Genomic DNA, 19676 nt, shown 5'->3' on the forward strand with positions numbered 1-19676 from the left:
ATTTATTCTCTTACTTGTTTTTATAAAAATGACTAAATGTTTCTTCTAATTCCATGGAGAATAATTAATATTACTGACTGGTACACTCTCAAAGAAAGACTCTTAGTAAAATAACACTTCAATTGCTGAAAGAAAAACCATTGAGAAGAAATGTACTGACAGTCACCAAGCTAATGATATAACTGGGTAGCAACAGATCTTCTCTGATCATCTTAAATATGCTTTGACAATATCACCAATTGGACCACTAGATTGGGCTCTCTGTTATGGAAGAAAGTGCCACAAAAATACTAAAATAAATTTAAGTGTTAAGATCTATTTTCAGATACAGATCTGTGATATAATCTTGGAATGCCAAAACAAAGCTTATAATGAAAAACTAAAATAATAATTATTATTATAATAAAATTTTAAATTATTTTCATTCTTTAGATACAGGGTTTCACTCTCCCAGGCAGGAGTGCAATGGTCAGATCATAGGTGACCATAACCTCAAACTCCTGGGCTCAAACAATCTTCCTACTTCAGTCTCCTGAGTAGCTGGGTTTCCAGGCCCATGGCCACTATGTCCAGCTAATTTTTCTTATATTTTTAGAGACAGGGTATTGCTATGTTGCCAGGCTAATCTCCAACTCCTGGCCTCAACTGAACCTCCTATCTTGGTCTCCCAAAAGTGCTGGTATTACAGGGGTGAGCCAATTATAATAAATTTATCCAGAAAAAAATCTTTCTTAATTTTGTTGGGAAGATTTTTATAATGGCAACTGTTCCTATGTGTGATTTTTCAGCTACTTTCATGAAAAATTGAAATTATTTTGTTTTGAGTTGGAAGAAATAAGAAAGGACAGGGTCTTAGTCCATTTGTTCTACAATAACAAAATACCACAGAGTGAGTAATTTATAAACAATAGGAATTTATTTTTCATGGTTCTGGAGGATGAGAAGTCCAAGCTCATGGTGCTGGCACAAATGGTGTCTGGGAAGAGTCCAATCTCTTTTTCTTAAATGGCACATTGTTGCTGTGTCCTCCAGAGATGACAAATGTAGTGTCCTCATATGGCAGAAGGGACAGAAAAGCAAGAGAGCACTCTCTATAACTTTGAGCCCGTTATGGGTCCTAATCCCGTAACAAACTTTCCAAAGGCCACACCTTTTAATGCTGTTACACTGGGGATAAAGTTCAACAAAAATTTTGGAAAGGACACCCTTATTCAAACTACAACACAGAGCAAATAAAAAATAACTATCACATTTTGCTTTAGGAAAAGTAAGTACTTTTATTACCTTTAATTATAAAAAAAATTACCTAACAAAATTTGACATTTGCCACATTTTTAATGTTTCATTTGTACAGTGCTAGATAATAAGCAGTAATTAGTTCTTTTTAGTAAGTCTATTGGCATGTTAGAAATAAAATGATTTTATCTTCAGAGAGAAAATATTTTGTAATAATTATATCTATAAATGATTTTTTAGACAAATAAGGCAGTGTGATGACTAGGACATCACTATTACATCTTAAGCTTGATAAATAAAATGAAATACTATTTGTTTCAAAGAGTAAAAAGAAACATGTTAGGAATTTATCATAATACAAGTTGAAAATAATTCTCCTGGAACAGGTAGGTCTCTCATAAATGCTTGTTTTTGAAAAATCTGATTTTAAATCCTCTTTGGAAACTATATAGAGCAAATCATAAAACTTGCTCATGATGGTGAAATACAGTGTGTCCTGTCAAGTAATGGTCAAAAAAATGTTTTTTGAAATATCGCTGTAAGATACTGTAATGCTTACACGCATGGACTGAGACCATCTAGAAGAGACCAAACAGGTCCTCACATCTTTGAGACCTTGTATTAGTGCCCGAAAACAGAAGTAATCAAGTACCATGAACTGGGTGGCTTCAAATACCAGACATTTATTTTTTCACAATTCTGGAGGCTAGACATGTAATATCAAAGTGCTGGCAATGCCATGTTTCCTCTGAGACTCTGAGCACCATCTTTCCTTTCCTCTTCCTGGCCCCTGGTGGTGGCTGTTAATCCTTGGGATTCCTTATCTCACAGGTAACATCTCTCCAATGTCTGCTTCTGTTCATCTTTGACTTTCTCACTGTGTGCCTTTGTCCTCACATGGAGTTTCTCTCTTCTTGCAAAGACACCATGTCTTAACTTGATAAAATCTGCCAAGATCCTATTTTCAAAGAGGGTGACATTCATAGGTACTGGGATTAAGACTTCAACATATGTTTTGGTGGCACAATTCAATCTTATAGAAGAGACCCTTAGAGCATCACAATATTACATTACAAAATAATCATTGGCTTTGGGTAATATTGGCATATTAAAGCTTGAAGAAACCCTATGACATATTTATCCCAATCCTCACAATTTGCAGAGAGAGAAATTCTGTGTCAGGGGGAGAAATGACTGGACCGAAGTAACCTGGTGAATTAACAGCAGAGTGCAACTCAACCCCATGTTTACATTTAGTTTATTAGCTAATTCTACCTTGAAATATAGATATTATAAAGTTGTTATGCTTAGCAGCTTATTTAAGGAGAAGGTAAAATCATACCAACTTTAGAATGTTTTCATAAAAAGCAATACTGAGTATACACTTGCTATGCTAAGTATTTTAAATGTATTTTTCTGAACTCTTACAATAACCCAATAAGATATATTGCCATTTTTTGAAGGGTAATGAAATTAAATGTCAAAATATTTAAGTAACCTGCTTAAGATTACTTAGCTAGTAAATGTCTAGACTGGGATCACAAGCCCCATTTACCTTTTGCCAAAGTTCATGCAATTTTCAGCACAACATGAGGCCACTTTCTAAAATAAAAACTTAAAAATGTGTTCGGAACACTTAACACCATAAGCTTTAATTATTAAGACAATAAATTTATATGGAAAATTTATTTTCCTAGCAATGTTGCTGTTTGACACTAGGTAAATCTTTTAAATATTCTTTGAGTAGTTTCTTTACTACACAAATAATTTAGGTAGCTGAAACACATAATTTCTAAGGTATTTTAATTTGTGTAATGCTAAAAATACATAACATATTATAATTCTCAAGTATTATATATTTACTTATCCAGACACTCCATTGCCTACCTATATAAAATAAGAAGAAAACATTCTATTTTTTCTTTTAAATAAGTTCCCTAAAACTATATAAAAATGTTACCAGTCACTACACCCAGAAATTGCTTAAATGATAGTAGGGAATATCTATTTCCATGCATGTGTGTGGGTGAAAGCATGTGCACACACAAACACATACACGAGAAAAAAATAAGAAAAAGAAATCCTTAATTTCTAAGTTAAAATCTATTATTGATTTTCCTCCTTATTTTTATGAGGCTCAAATTATCTACTAAGAGGATTGCAAAATATTTTCTCTATTTATTCAACTGAATAATTAATCTAAATCTTATTGGATAAGTGGCCATGTATATAGAGCTTTATTAGGCCCTCTGGTATCTTTAGTTTAGTCTAAATTATTAGTTCATTGAGCAAAGTAACTGTTTTAATTTTCTTTGAATTCTTAAATCCCAACAACGGTTTGGCACAAAAGGAGGTACTCAATAAACATTTGTTGAACAAATGAATGTACTAATGAATGAGAAGCAGAAATCCCCCATAGTGACAAGCCATACAAGCACAAAATATTAAAAGGTCAAATAAAGTCATAGGAAGCACTAATATTTTGTATTGGTTGCTATTTATTTCCTTTCATTCATTCCTGCAACTGGAGATAGAACTGTGAACAAGACAAATAAGACCCTTAGCTTTATAAAGCTATATTTTCTGGTAGAGTCAAGCAATGAAAAATAAACAAACAAGCAAGGAAACCAAAAAATGCTAAACAAATAAAGAAAGAAGATATTAGACACTGAGGAATGCAGTGAAGAAAATAGGCCAGGGAAAAATAATAGAAATTTACTTGGCAATGGGAAAGGCAATGCTGATGAGGTGACTGTTGAGTTGAAACTCTAGTGATGAGAAGGACCATGCCATGTGACAGTGAGGGTGGAAAGTTATTGGTGCAGAGAGGAGAGAACGTGCAGGGATCCTGAGCTGAGACCCAGCGCTTAATGAAGCCTGGTTGGCTAAAGCAAGAGATGTGGGAAAGAATCAGATAAGATGAGATCAGTGTGACTGTAGTCTAAGTGCAATGGTGAGACTTAATGTTTGTGTCCATCCCTCCTCCTGAAATTCATATGTTAAATCCTAACACCCAGTATAATGACATTTAGAAGTGGAGCTTTGGGAAGTGATTAGATTATGAGAGTGGAACCTCATGAATGGGATTAGGGTCCTTATAAAAGGTATCAGAGAACATGTACCCTCCAGACATATGAGGACAGAGAGGAAAAAAACAGCTCTTTGAACCAAGAAGCAGGCCCTCACTATACACCGAATCTGCTGGCACCTTAATTATGGACTTTCCAGATTTCAGAATTGTGGGAAACAAATTCCTGTGGCTTAGAAGATACCAGGTTTATGGTATCTTATTATAATAGCCTGAATGAACTAAGCTAAGAAGACAGTTATAATAGAATGCCAACTATTAATTGGAAGTGATTGGATGGTTTTAAATAATGGAGAGCCTGTTCTGACTAAACTTTAAAAAGTTATTTTGGCTTCTGATGGACAAATGTGTTGTTGAGAGACAATTTTGGAAAGAAGGGAGGCCCCTGTCGTAGTCCATCACAGATAATAGTAAATTAAAGAGGAGGTTGCCGTTCATGTGAAGGAAAATGAAAAGTTAACGTTATATTTGGTAGAAGATGTTCCAAGAGCTGTTGTTGGATTGGATGCCGGAGAAAGTGAGAGAAAAAGAGGCATCAACTGATTCGCTCTTTGCATCTAGATGTTTATCACAGCATAATTTACAAGTGCAAAATACGGAATCAACCTAAGTGTATCAAGTGATGAATGGATAAAGAAAATGTGGTGGAGATTATATATCTATATCTATATCTATAGATATATATCATGGAATACTACTCAGCCATAAAACATAACATTTTATTATATACTGAGAATTTGCTAAAAGAGTAGACTTCAGGTGCTCTCACCACAAAAATAACTAAGAAATGAGTATGTGAGGATTTGTTAGGGAAATAAACATGATTATGGATTGCAGCGTACATAATGTGTGTGTGTGTGTGTGTGTGTGTGTGTGTGTGTGTGTAGTGCACACACACCATAAGGGGCTCAAAGCTTGATCTGTAATTGTCACCAGAGGAATTAAAGATAGAAATTGGTTCAAGGAACAACTTGAAGGAAGAATCATCAAAATTTAGATACAGGAACGTGGTATAAAAGTTTTTGTTTAAATCAGAAACAAATGCATTTAGAAAAGAATTAAATTAATTCAGAAAGAACATTTATGAGAGAGTCCAAGTGTTAACAGCACTGCTTTCCTGAATAAAAATTGTAGCGCACACCCACACTGACAAACACACACACAATGGCCACACTTACTGATCTTACAGTTATTATATTCTGGGGGGGGGAATAGCAATTTTTCAGGTGATTGTCACATCATCACTGTAAAAATTGGTGATAAAGTGATTTGTTCTTAGGGAATCAATAACTTACAGGGAATATTTAAGAGGTCACTTGTTTTAGGGACTAAAGCCAGACCGACCCTGTTTTCTGTTCCTTCGTTTATTCGTCTCATATGCGTGTGTGTGTGTGTGTGTGTGTGTGTGTGTGTGTGTGTGTGTTTTGATTGTTTCTTGTGGTAAGCATGATTACCTAAAATGAGAGCATGGCTTTGCTTCCATAGATGTCAAACCAAATACTCTGCAGTAAAAGTTGTCGACTGTTCTGGATCTTTCTTTTTGCTGTCATAGTTTTTAAAATAGAATTTGTTGCCAGCATTTAAATATAAGATTTAGCAACAACAACAACAAATTGGCAGCAGTATGCACACATACCCATGTGACGACAGTAGGCTGATCTATGCTGAGGAAGAGCCACTGCCTTTACTGGGCTGTGTATACCCTCAGCTTGCCAATGTTGTCTCTCATTGTTTTGATCCAGTAGGCTTTCTGTTTTCTGAGGAGCAGTATTTGATATTTAAATTTGCCACTTCTGCTCTAATATTTTCACCTTGAGTGAACTTGTATGACTGGCATAAATATGGAAATCTGGAGAGAAGATTAGTTTGGATGTGATCATGCACTGCAAAGTGGAAGGAGGGAGGAAAGGTTATGAAATTTGTTTAAGGCCTGTTTATGAGGGGTCGCAGGTGTGTCAGGTAAGAGGGAGAGAAAGGAGAGCTGAACTTGGGAAAGAGGTTTGGACTTGACATATCACACCTGACTGGCATTTAAGTAATGGAAAAAATTAATGTAATGGGAATGACTCAGCTCTCTGAGAAAGTTGTACAGAGAAAGAAGAGTAGAGGACCTCAGATTTGACCTTGGAAATTATCACAGCTAGATGTTGAGGTGGTGGCTGACTGCATATTATAGAAAGAAACAGGCAGAGAAAGAATGAGTCAGTTTTCTAGAAAAAGGAGGAAAGTGCATCATGACACATTATTTTTAGTTTTTTGAGAGTATTTACAACACTGTTTCTTGGTAACTTTTGAGGAAGCACTTTTATATATTTAAATGATTTGCCATTTAAAAATGTCAAGCTGGCTTTGTCAAAATGACTGATGGAAACATACTGATTTCCTAAATGATAGGTGATTCATAAGTGCAAGATTTTGCAGCTGCATTATTTGCTACCATAAGATTTTGATACAGATGCACTAGTAGTTTCAGTACCAATTCAATAGCAGTGTGCCTCATTCAATTACTATTTTATGACACAATTTGGCATTTTCTTGGGCTTCCAAGAGATTCTGGCACATCTTTTAATTTTATAAGGTATGATAAGCCTTCCATTGAATCATGCAACCACAGAATGATAAATCTGAATCAGTTAGTCTAACCTCACTTAAAAATGAATTCTTAATTTTATAGGCAATATGTGAAATCATTTCCCATATTAAACAAATAACACTTTACAAATAAATGTAAATGCCTCTTTGATCACAATGCAAATCCTGATCATCTCCCATGTCCCTAGTGGTCAATCACTGTTATTAGTGTGTTATATATCCTTCTAGAACTATCTTTACCATTTACATATTTATGCATATTGAGGTATATCTATATGTTCTAAAAGAACAATATCCAAAAGCTAGTATTAAATGAAAAATTCATTGCATACTGGTTCATCTATTTTGATATCTTTATATAAAAATAAACACACACATGCAGAACAATACTACATATGTTTTACAAGTTCCCATTACTACTTCCTCTTCCTTCTTTCCTGCCCTCCTCCACCTCCTCCTCTTCTTTTTCTTAACTACCTTTAGAATGATAATCCTTATCTATATTTTAGGTTTAGATCTTTCTTCTGCATTCCTGAGCCACATTTCTAAGTGATTAGTAGATAGTTTAATCTAATACTCCATAGACATCTTAAATGAAATATAAAAGCTGAATTTACTATCTTCCCGTATTTACTTTCTTCTCCTTCTGCCTTCCCTATTTTGGTTAATATGCTACAATCTACATAGTCAACTCACATTTCTCAGCCTCCTATTCTTCCAGTCATTTTCCGTCCTGTATCCCTAAATCACTTAGCCTTAATGTTTTTCAAATCTACTTTTTTTCTGTGTATTGATGTTGTCACTTGTCTCATATCAGGCTCTTGTGCTTTTCACTTGGACTATTGCAATATCTTTGTACTACTCTTTCTATTTCTATTCTAGTGGTTCACATACCTTGTTGGGCATAAGAATTATCTGGGGAACTAGTCAAACTATAGATACCCTCTGCATTTTAATTGCTAAAAAAGCTTAGGTTTGGGGAGGTAATGTCTTACTCGAAGTCACAATATAGATTTAATTAATAAGTTTCATTCTCTCAATTCAGATCTTTCCCATACTAGACCATAATTCTCAGTCCTGAGAATTTAGATCAGTTTAGTTTTCTATTCTCTGGGGCACTGATATTAGAATTATAGCTCTAAGTTTTTAAATATTACTTCCTTTAGGTTTTTCCAAAATTTAAATGATTTGCAGGCTTAGATTTCCAGGAATGCTAAAGGTCTATATGCAATCTTTTCATTTAATGTGTGATTTATTGTGGTTTATATTTTGTTTCTGATATATAAATCTTCACATTATGACAAGAATAATTTTCTGATATTTTAGCTAATTCGTGGGGGAGTTTATGAGGAGGAATATGCCACTGATGATATTGAAATAAACTGATTATTGGCATGGAAAATTCATGAAAGATTTGAAGATTTATAATACTCTGTTAGGATTATGATGATATGTGACTATTCAGGAGAAAAGATTATTTCTAATAGGCATATGTAAGCTAATACAAGAGATTTATTTCATAAATAAGAAAACTATTCAAAAATGGTGCTACATTGAGAATTCTTTAAAAAGTTCCTTTTTTACAAATGTCTTCAAAGATTATTAATTATAAATAGGGAAATTGATATGATTACTTATATTAATAGGATATTCTCCTTTATTCTATTACCTTTTATTCTAATTTTCCCTAACTTCTACTTGATTTGATCAATTTTCCTGCCTATACCATCTATTTATTGCCATTTAGTGATACCTGACAATCTTCAGAAATAAACTATCTTGGTAGTGGGGGCTGTGTAGGCCCACTAAAATTAAAAATTAAGAGGCCAATGCTGAGATCAACAAGAGTAAACCTAATTGGTTTCAGTCCTTTGTATGGGCTGCCTTGTAGTGTGTTGTGAATCGAAATTACGTAGCTCCCTTGTAATTGTTAAATTATTAAATTAAATTTGAATATCTGTATTTATTTGGGTTCTCCAGAGAAGAATCAATAAGAGATATTATTTATATCTATCTCTGTATCTAATGTATATCTATGTATATGTTTAGGGAGAATTAGCTCAAGAGATCGTGGGAGCTGGCAATCACAAATCTGTATGGTGGGCTGGAAATTCAGTCATGTTGTATTCTCGAAAAGAATTCCTTCTTCAGGAAACCTCAGTCTCTTTGTTGTTGTCTTCTCCCTGTCTTCCTCTTCTTCCCCATCTCCTTCTGTCTCTCCTTTCCTTCCTTCCTCCTTCTCTCACTCCCCTCCTTCTCTCGTTTCTCTGATTAATCTTTTTCCTTCTTCCCTGATTTCTTTTTTAATGAACTTATTCATCATTCATTCATTTGTTAACAAATGAATTGGGTATCTTTACTTCACATTAGGGTTCATATTCATAGTTATCAAATCCAATGATATAATGTTAAATTTTTGTTGGAAATGATGGGTGAAAATTCTCTGACAGTCTGAAATTTAGATTCTTGCTCTTGTATATTCTTGTAGATTTGCATTTACATTTAGTACACTATTACTAATTAGTGGTCTAGAATTTAAAACAAAACAAGCTTGATATTGAAATGTTAAAAAGTGACTAAGATAAATAATGTTTTATTTATTTATGGTCATAAATCTACCATTTACAGAAAATTAAGAACACATATAACTAAATTACATCAAACACAAGTAGAAAGAAAAGTTTTTTCTTGATACAAATAAAAGCACCTACCATTACATCTGATTTGCAACTAGATATAGTAATTTGTAGTCTACAAATCAAAATGCACATTTCAAAAATTAAAAGAAACAATGGTTTGGTCGTCTTAGAACATGATGTTTTTTTTGTTGAATAGTATTAAGATTTATGAGTTTTAAATTATAAAATTGCAAATTAGTCTAGTTTAAAGACTGCTTACAAATTAACCATTTTAGATTTATAATTTAGATTTATAATAAATGTGTTTTTAATAACATAAAGTAAAAAACTGAATATAGAGAATAGAATGCATGTGAAAAAATATCTTGCATCAAAAATATAATGATGGCAAATAAAAGTAGGATTTATTGCCAAACTACAAATAAAATGATGTGATCAATGTATAATTATTATAATTGAAGAAAGAACAAAAAAGCTCTGTATTACATAAACCCCTTAGTAGGAACTCAAGATTGAAAATCACATTGACTTATGTTTTCTGCAGTATCCCAGATTTTTAAATTGCCTTCTCTTTGAATGGAAACATTTTCATTTTTGGTAGCTCTATGTAAGGTAGTTTGTAGTTTGCCAGAAAGAGATTGTGAAAGTATTTCCTGTAATTTCAAACATTTTAATTACCAACATTATCAGACAATCTATCAAGCAAATGACTTGCAGTTTATGAGTATATATTAACTATTCTGAAAGCTTTATAAGTTACTTCAAAAAAATGTGAGAATTTTACTTACCAACATCTGGCCACATTTTCAAGTAACTGCTTCAAACTCCATTGTAAAATCATATAGCACATCTGTAAATATGCTCTGATATCTTCATCAAAACTAGAAGTTTATGTCTGGCAAGTTTCTTATATTTTACTTCCCAAATTCAGTAGTGGCAAATCAGCATCCCTTGGTTGAAACATATGTATGGTTACTTGCATTCTTATGTTAATAAATGTAGAAATACAATAAAATTCTGATATTTTGTTGGGCAGTGTGTAACAAATCTTGTGTCTCTAAGGCAATTTTTGTTCTAGACATTAAAATCTAATATTTTTCACAGAAATTAAAATTTTCAGATAGAAAAAAATTAATAGACTATGTCTACAAGTATGCTTTATTGCAAAAATAATGTGGGGAAAGAAATATTTCTCCTTGATTACTAAAGTATAAACACAAACATGGTAAACTATTAAAGTAACTTTTTAAAAATGAGGCATTTCAACTAACAAAACCCATTTATATATGGGTAAAATATCTCCTATTGCACAACTTATAAATAGATAATTGATAGAAAAAATTATTAGACTACATGGAATTTACTCTTTCCTGGTTATCTATATAGAAAATGTAGGAAAAGAAGGAAGAAAAAAGAAAAGAGCCCTATCAATAATCTTTCTAACATACACACATGCACACACACAGATATACACATCCCACACTTACACTATTTGAATCAAATCTTCCACGCCTAGAATGTGTCTATGTAGAACTAGGCTGATAGGACAAACATAAAGTAAATAGAAATACCATATTTCCCTATTCAAATATGATCATGAAGTCTATGTAAATTTTTCTAATCGATTGAGACACAAAGAAAATAACTAGTGACCAAATCACTAGTGAAACACCTAGGTTCAGGTGTTTCAAATTAAACAGAGGCTTCAAAAACTGAGTGGTTTTTGGGAAGAAAGCACAGAAAATCCCCATCAGAATCTAACAGAGAATGGTGTAATATGTCAAGTCAACTGCATTCTTATTTCTTCTTCTAATGTCTGTTTTCTTCTATGCAATTTGGGATCGTAGACGCATCACAGTGTGGATTGCAGACACATGGTACCAGTGATGCAATGGGTGGGGGGTGAGGAAGTGGTCAACCACAGCATGAGTACATGTTATCATTGAAGATTAGGATTGCTGCTATGTGTGATGGTAAAAGGCAAAGCCACAAATTTAATGGCTGAAATTATACACTTTTATTATCTTATAATACCAAAAGGGCAGACACATCTGAAATAGGTCTTACTGACCAAAATCAATGAATGGGCAGGGCTGTGTTCCTTCTGGAGGATGTGGGAGAGAATCTATTTCCTTGTCTTTTCCAGATTCTAGAAGTTGCCTGCGTTCCTTGGCTTGAGGCACCTTTCTCTGTTTGAAGACCATCACTTCAACCTCTGCTTTCATCAACAACCTTCTCCCTGGCTTTGACTCTTTTGCCTCCCTCTTTTAAGAACCCTTGTGATTACACACAGACCACCTGGATAATCCAACATACTCTCCCCATCCTGAGATCCTTAATTTAATCACATCTGCAAAGTCTGCTTTGCCATGGAAGGGAATATAATCATAGGATCTGGGGATTAGGGCATGAACATTTTTGGGGCAGAGAGGACATTTTTTTGTCTACTACACAGAGTAACACTTAATATTATATTTACTGTCTGACTTGCTAGTATCAGTTCCTCTAAAAATCCAATTCTCTATTCTTGTATTCTTTATTGTGTTTTCCTTTTCAGTGGCCTGGAATATACTAAGAATAACTTTTTGAACAAAAAAATCAGCTTTTTTGACCTAAGAAAGATTTCTATTAATTTTTTATCTCTGATATCTATTCCATGTACTTTTTTATCACCTTGGATTCTCACCACTTTTAAGATCGGATTTTATCTGCCATCAATATTTCATATAATATTTTATGGTTTTTTTTTTTTTCAGTTTTCCTGTTTTAGATACTTAGAGAATTTCTTGATCTTATCCACAGGCTTGTTATTTTCCATGTGCTTCCTGGGATCCACATGGGACCATCCTCATTTTGTGTTTTTCTATTTTCATCTTACCTTGTGATGCTGAATGGTATGAAGTATACCCAGGGTTTTCTCACTCTCTGGCTTCAGGAGATCTGTGGCAGGGAGCAGGGTGTAAGTGGGGTGCATATTGCCCTGGCTCCCTTTCTGAATGCACTCCTGAGCCAACTATGCAATTTCCTCCTTCCAGATTCAACCACCCAGTCCGTTCATGTGTCCCTCCAAGTTTAGTACTAGTGTGGTTGCTTCTAACCCCCAGGTTAGTGCTCTATCCCTTGGGATTCTCCTATAACCACATATTTGTAAATAGTCTGTTGGAAAATACATTCTCCTTGAATTATTTCAAGAGAGCCATTTGTTTCCTATTGGAAACTTTTCACACTTTCTAATTTGTTAATATCAGTTTTTGCAGCATTCAGTTTTCTGTTCACTGCTTCCACTGATGATTTTACTCATCAACCTTTTTTATCTTTTATATAGTCTTAGGATTTTCTAAATCTTAGATTTTGTTCATCTTGCATAAGAGTTTCAAACTACATTGACTTCTTAAATTGAAAAAAATGAATTAAATTGTTTTCAAAATCTTTTTTTGCAATAGACATTATTCTAATATTCCAATGATAATTATCCTTTAAAAACAAAGTATCTTTTCACCTACCTCATGATTTTTTTCTATTTTCTTGTGCTCCCAATGAGAAGTGCATGCTTTGTTCATATTGAATGTTAAAATGGATTTTGACCCAAATTCCATATCTATCAGGCCGAGATGAAGGCTTACTGAAGAAGTTTATGTTTGTCATAAATTATCTTGACTATTTAATGGTTTCTGAGGCCTTCCTTGTGAGATGGCAACAGCCACACTTATAGTTAGCAATTTCTCCTCTTTGCTAAAGGAAATAATTAAAAATGTTTCATATGAGAGGCAAAGACAGTCACAACCAGTGTCCCCACTTTTTACCTGGAGTGACCTTTACTACAACAATGGGTTGAAAGTAACTATTTCTCCAACGTTCTCTCCACTTGGTACAGATTCTATGTCAGGACACTTTTGAGCACTGTGCCAGGATGTGCTGTTGTCTCCAAGTGTCCCATGTGCCATGCCAGCCCCCAGCCCATTTCTTGGCCTTGGGATTATTCTGGGCTCTATTGGAGAGTATTTGATACTTTCAACATATATGTTTAATTTTTATGATAATATTAATCCCCAGTGTGACCGCATTATATTTGTGAAATGTGATATGATAAATTTGTTTTATTAATAAAATTAGTCAAGCATAACTGCTAACAATGAACAAATATTTTCTGCAATCAGAAAATTTAAATTTAATTTTTATCACCTATTATCTGTTCAAACCTCTTCTAGTTTTTTGGGTTTTTCTTCCTCCCTAGATAAAATATAGGATAATGCATAAGAATTTTCTGGAAGTAAAATTTTTGAATTTTAGGTCTTCCCTAAAATCTCAGTTTAAGAATTAAACTGTTAATTCCAATATAGTGGTCAAAACTTCCAAATTCTTATAAAGATAAAGGTTTCCTCTGACTGTCAGTGGAGATATCAAAGCGTATCCATAAGATCATTATTGTCCTTTACTTGTCTAGAAGCACAATCACACTTGCTGTAGCAGCTTACTCAGTATATAGGGTATGTTAACCCAGGGTTGCAGGACTTTTAATACTATTATTAACAATAATTATTTGAGCACCTCTAAGTATATTGCCAAAATCCATTATGTTATGTTCAAACTCCTTAAATTATTTTCTTTTGCTTATTTGGAAATGAAACTTCTTGAACAAATCAGGCAACGTGAGTTTTAAAAAATAAATATTTATACCAATATTCCCTTGAATCTATCAGGAAAATTTCATTAACATTATTATGTATAGTCAGGGACAATACGTTATTTCCCTGGTGAACCCTTAGTTTTCTTCTGACACTTTGCCATCGTTCATCCCTCTCTTGATTTTCTTCTTAACTTTTCATCTTTGATTTAATTCCTCATGTCTGCATTTAGTTCTTCCATTTTGTCTATGCTTTCACTCTTTCCTTGAAGATTTTTAGAAATAGAATAGAGGAAAGGGAATAAAAGCACTTCATTTTAATATACATATAATTTTCTTTTAAATCTCTCCTTTTTTTTTTTTTTTAGCCCTCTCTATGAAACCTGTCCTTTCAGGTTCAAAGTACTTAATATTTAAAAAAAAGAAAAAAAAAACTTAGAAAACAGTCCAGATGTAAACATTTCTGTAAGGAGGAAGATTTAGGGACCTCACATAAAACTTACACAGCTACAGGAAGCTTCTCCCAACTACAGAATCCCTCTTGCTTTATAGAGTGTGATTCTATTTACTTTACTCAGGACTTTAAGTTTGTTTTTAATTTGATTTGCCTATTGAGAGCAATGCAACATTTAATCAGCCTCTGTTCCCTGAGCTTTTTCCTCCTTTACTTCTGAAGCTTCCCAGATGTATGCACGGCAGGGTCTCACATCCTGTTACAGACGTTAATATATTTCACCCTTACAAGTTGTCCTTTACGACCGTTCTTCCATTCAGGTATTACAGAGTTCTCCATTATGCTGCAACCTTGGCTACTGTAAATTTAAGTTGGTTCAAATCATGTCTTTTTTTAGACAAAGTGCAGGCACCTTGTCTTCAACTTTCAAGGAGGCTGTCTTGTAACACCAGAGGAAGCTGGCAACTTTATGTGAAACACATGGTGAGCCCGCAACATTCACCAGTTAATGACCAGAATGCTAAGCAGTTTAAAACAAGGAGGGAAATATGCTCTAGTGTCTGAAGGAAAACAAAATAAAAGCAGTGAGAATAAATTTATGAGAATCAAAGTCCAAAGGATAGTTCCTCGCAGCTTAGACAAAAGATGGACAACAAATAATTTCACTTTCCGTGAATGAAAGTAAGAGCCTCTGAAAGCTTAGGTCAAGAAATTTGGGAGTGGATTGTGGACTGCTGGGAAAAAGGTCTTGCAACTGAGAGAGTACACAAGGTACCAGAATCTGCCCCCACCCCCATAGCAATGAATTAGAAGACACTGTGTGTGCAAAGATTAATTTGAAGGCAGATTATGGTTTTTGGAGAGAATATTATAGAATAATAATCTTTTGTAACTGAGAGAAGATAGAGAGGTCATTTAAAATCCAAAAGAAAAATTTAAAAAAAAGAAAACTGAGATATTTAATATAGGTTTATATTAAAATTATGTCCATTTTGGGATATCTCTTAATCCTACTTTTTTATTCTTAATCTTTACTACTTGTCACTGATATAAAAATTGGACACAGATTCTTTCTGTTCCAGAACATTTTAACTATGCCTACAGAGACAAGGTCCTAACAGAACATAAATTTCCTTTTCAAAAAGTCTGCCTTTTTCCCCAAACTTTTTAATGTAAAATTTTCTCAAATTAAAGAAAATTTTAAGATTTGGGGAAAAAATATCTAATTATCCACTTAATAAAGCTGTAGATCTGGATTTTCAGATTATTTTATTATGAAATAATTTAAAACATTTCACTTTTTCCTGATTGAAAATATTATATAACTGTAAATGTGGGAATGACAAAATCTGTGTAAAGAAGAGTTCAGAAAAATTATCCCTCTTTCAACAATAATTCTGGTGTAGTTTTTCTTTTTTATACTTATTGGAATCATTTTTATATACAGATTTATAAACTATTCTGTCATTTTAGCAATATGTTAGGACATTTTTATGCCTTTATATGTTCAGTTTATTTCAATAACTGCATAAAATTTTACCAAATGTATAGATCTTCATGTGTGTGTGTGTGTGTGTGTGTGTATTATCCCATCATTTAATTCTAGGAATTTATTATAAATTATATATTAATAAATAATTAGATTTAAACATTTTTACATAAAGGCCTTTTCCTAAATTAAAAAAAAAATCATTTCCTTGGAAGAGATTGCTAGTGTCCAAAATATGCTAACATTTTTAAAGGTCAATTTTTTCCATAAACCTTTGCCAATTTCTACTCTCCCACTAATGTATGAGACTGCCTGGCTCACTTCAATTTTGCCAGCAATGAATTATATAGTCCATATTATCAGATCAGACCAGCCTAGAAAAGTCATTAGTTTATTTAGAAAGCCATTTAAGATGGAAATCATTAAAAATGTGTATTTTATAAATTTTATTTAAACTTGAAAAGTAAATTAATTTGTTTCTCTTTGGATTTAGCACCAAAGGTTTCTCTTAGCCTTGTTTGCTATCACCTTTCTTGCATATGCCAAACCCACCTTGCCTTACTATGATTTCTGGTTTTTTTGAAATGAAGCAAGAATCAAGGACACTTGTGAAGTGATCAGAGTGTAGAACCCGTCATACTTAAACACCTTACTCTCTTTTTTATGTTGTCTTATCCAAATCTAATTTGAAAGATGTTTCTGAAAAGTTACCTTTTTTCCTTTTAAAGGATAAAACTTAATATTTATGAAAATAGCAACTTTCTCTTTTCAATTTGCATTTATTAATTTGGGTAATATTTAGTTAAAATATTAATACAACAATATAAAGTAAAACTGGGAATGTTATCACTTTTTTGGTGAAATAAGGGAAAAGACTGACAGCAAGGACTAAAATATGGTGGAAGTTAATTCTATACTCTTCATACACATTATTTCATTTTTATTTTCTCAACATATTTGTAAGGCTGGTGGCGGGCCCCCTCCCCTCCCTAGATCAAAAAGAAAAGGCTCAGGAGACCAGACTCACCAAGGACAAACTGCCAGGCCCTGCTAAGAAAAATCACACCCAGATTTCCACCCGGATAAGAAATTTCAGCTCCTGCATTCCTCAAATACCAACAGCCCCTCCTATTTCTCAATTACCACCCAAGGTCACAACTGAAAATCCCCAGCTCTTCCCACCAAAAGTTCCTAGCCTGGCCCAAATGGTGTAAAAGACCTCACCCCCTTCAAACGGATGCTACTTCTCTGCCTCTACCCCCACTCTGGGGAACCAAGAACCTCGTCCAGGAGTGCATAATAAAGCATTAATAAAATGTCGTTTGGCCCCACTCTTTCTCTCTCTCTCTGTCTGTTTCTTTCACCGCTGGAAAACTTTACAATATTTTCAAAGGGAACATTATTCCTATCTTACTGACAAGAAATTTTAAATTTGGAGAGTTTAGATATCTTTGCCAAGGGAAATACACTAGAAAGTTTCTGAATTGAAATTTATGTTGATATAATAGTACTTTTAAGTAATCTACTGTCTATATTCCAATTTTGTCAGTTGATCTAATAATATCTTTTTCATCAGTTTTCTCTTTCCAATGAGAGTCAGCCCATAATCAGTAGAGTCAGATAATACATTCAGTTGTTATGTTTCTTTAGCCCTTTTAATTTGCAGCAGTTCCATAGCCTTTGTCTTTTGTGACATTGACATTTTTGAAGACTATAGTCTCTCCAACCTTTTGTTTTTAAATAAAGTATTCATCATTTCATATTTTCCAATGTCTTCTCAGGATTCCATTGGAGTTATCCATTCAAGATTATACCCTCAAAATATCATATAGTTGCTATTAATTTTGATTGCCTGATCTAGGTGTTGCCTAACTTCTCCACTGTATAATTACTGGTTCTTTTCTTTCCTCCAAATTGCAGCTAACAATGTGCCACACTCTAAGTCCACAAAAATATGTTCTTATTAAAGAAGATTTATCATTCATTGATAGTTTCCCTGATTCAATCTTAGCATAATGATTGCAAAATGATTAGCCATTTGAGCACCCCTTCACATTTACCATTCACCTTGGGACATTTCACTGTTAGCAAGAGATGGAGATGTCCCTTCTAGTCTGCCTATCTAACATCTGTCTATGCATCTGTCATCTATTCATTTATTCATCCATTTTTAAAGGCATGGGTTCTCTGAATGCCTATGTTTTTAGCAATTTGTATTAATAATTAATGATGATTCTTAATTGTTTTGGTGTTCAAATCATCCCAGCTTCAGCCAATAGTAGCAAACTGAATGGCAGCTTTTGTGTCATTGTGATATGTATGTTTTAAAACCACTTTCTATTTTGTGGAATAACAGAATACTCCAGGTACATCTTGTACCTACCTTGCCTCAGCCCTGGCATCAGACATTTCTCAGAAGAATCCTGGTTCACGTTAGTGAAAAATGTATTACAAAGGCCTGGACGCCAAGTGTGCTCATAGATACAAGGCTGTCTTTGATTCTTGGCCCTTCAGTAACCAGAGCTAGGAACTATATTCATGTATATATACCTATATGCAAATAAAAACAATCATAAATATATAAAACCACACACATATACATATGTACATTAATATGTGTATCATTTACATATTTTAGAGACCATGGTTTCATGCTAATATATCCAATTCTAATCCATTTCCATAGTGTTCCTTCTTGCCCTTCCTCATTTCATATTTGTATGGTCCTTCAAGAGTGTTTTTATTAATGAATTGTGTTGTGGATTTTTTTGAAAATTTGAAAAGTTACATCAACCTCTTATTGATTATTATATAAAGGCAAATAGCATGTTGTATGCATAATAAGTTCTTATGCCTATTATAAACAGATAAAATGTAAAGCTAATGGAAGAGAGGGAAATAAAAAAACTTTGTATAAAGTCATACTGCAGTTAGATATCTTTATTAGCATCAATTTAGAAATATCTTTTAACGATATTGGCTAAGTTGCCTGAATATTTTCAAAAATACCATAATTCCTGCCTACTCATGACTGGCCATAATGTAAAACATGGTCCGGTGACTCCTTGGCTCACTCACCAGCATAAAGACATTGGTCCTCTTGCTCAGAAAGTAGTTCTTGACCCCTTTGGTGGACGGTTGATGATTTTATGGCAAAAAGATAATGAATTTTTTTATAGGATAACAGGGCTGATTTTAATGCTTTCTGTAAATTGTTGATAGGTTGAATAGTCATAAGGGTAATTGGGACTAAGCACAGCTGAAAGGATAGAGGAGAAAAAGTAACAATATCTAACTGGAGTAGGTCTTTTCTGAAAAAAATCCCAGATCTTGGCTGATCTTAGTAACAGGAAATATTTGACATTAAAAATCCATGTAATTTGTTATAATACATTTATTTAATTTGTGTAGTAATTTAAGTTATAAAAATGTGATAGCCTAGATTGTAAATACATTTATATTCAAAATGCATCATTATAGTCATTATATTCTGGTTTTCTGGGATAGTTTGAGGTCAGTAAGTGTTAAATAATTTAACTTTTTCAGTCTCCTTT

Source organism: Microcebus murinus, chromosome 15 (assembly GCF_040939455.1).
Source record: "Microcebus murinus isolate Inina chromosome 15, M.murinus_Inina_mat1.0, whole genome shotgun sequence".
Taxonomy (NCBI): domain Eukaryota; kingdom Metazoa; phylum Chordata; class Mammalia; order Primates; family Cheirogaleidae; genus Microcebus; species Microcebus murinus.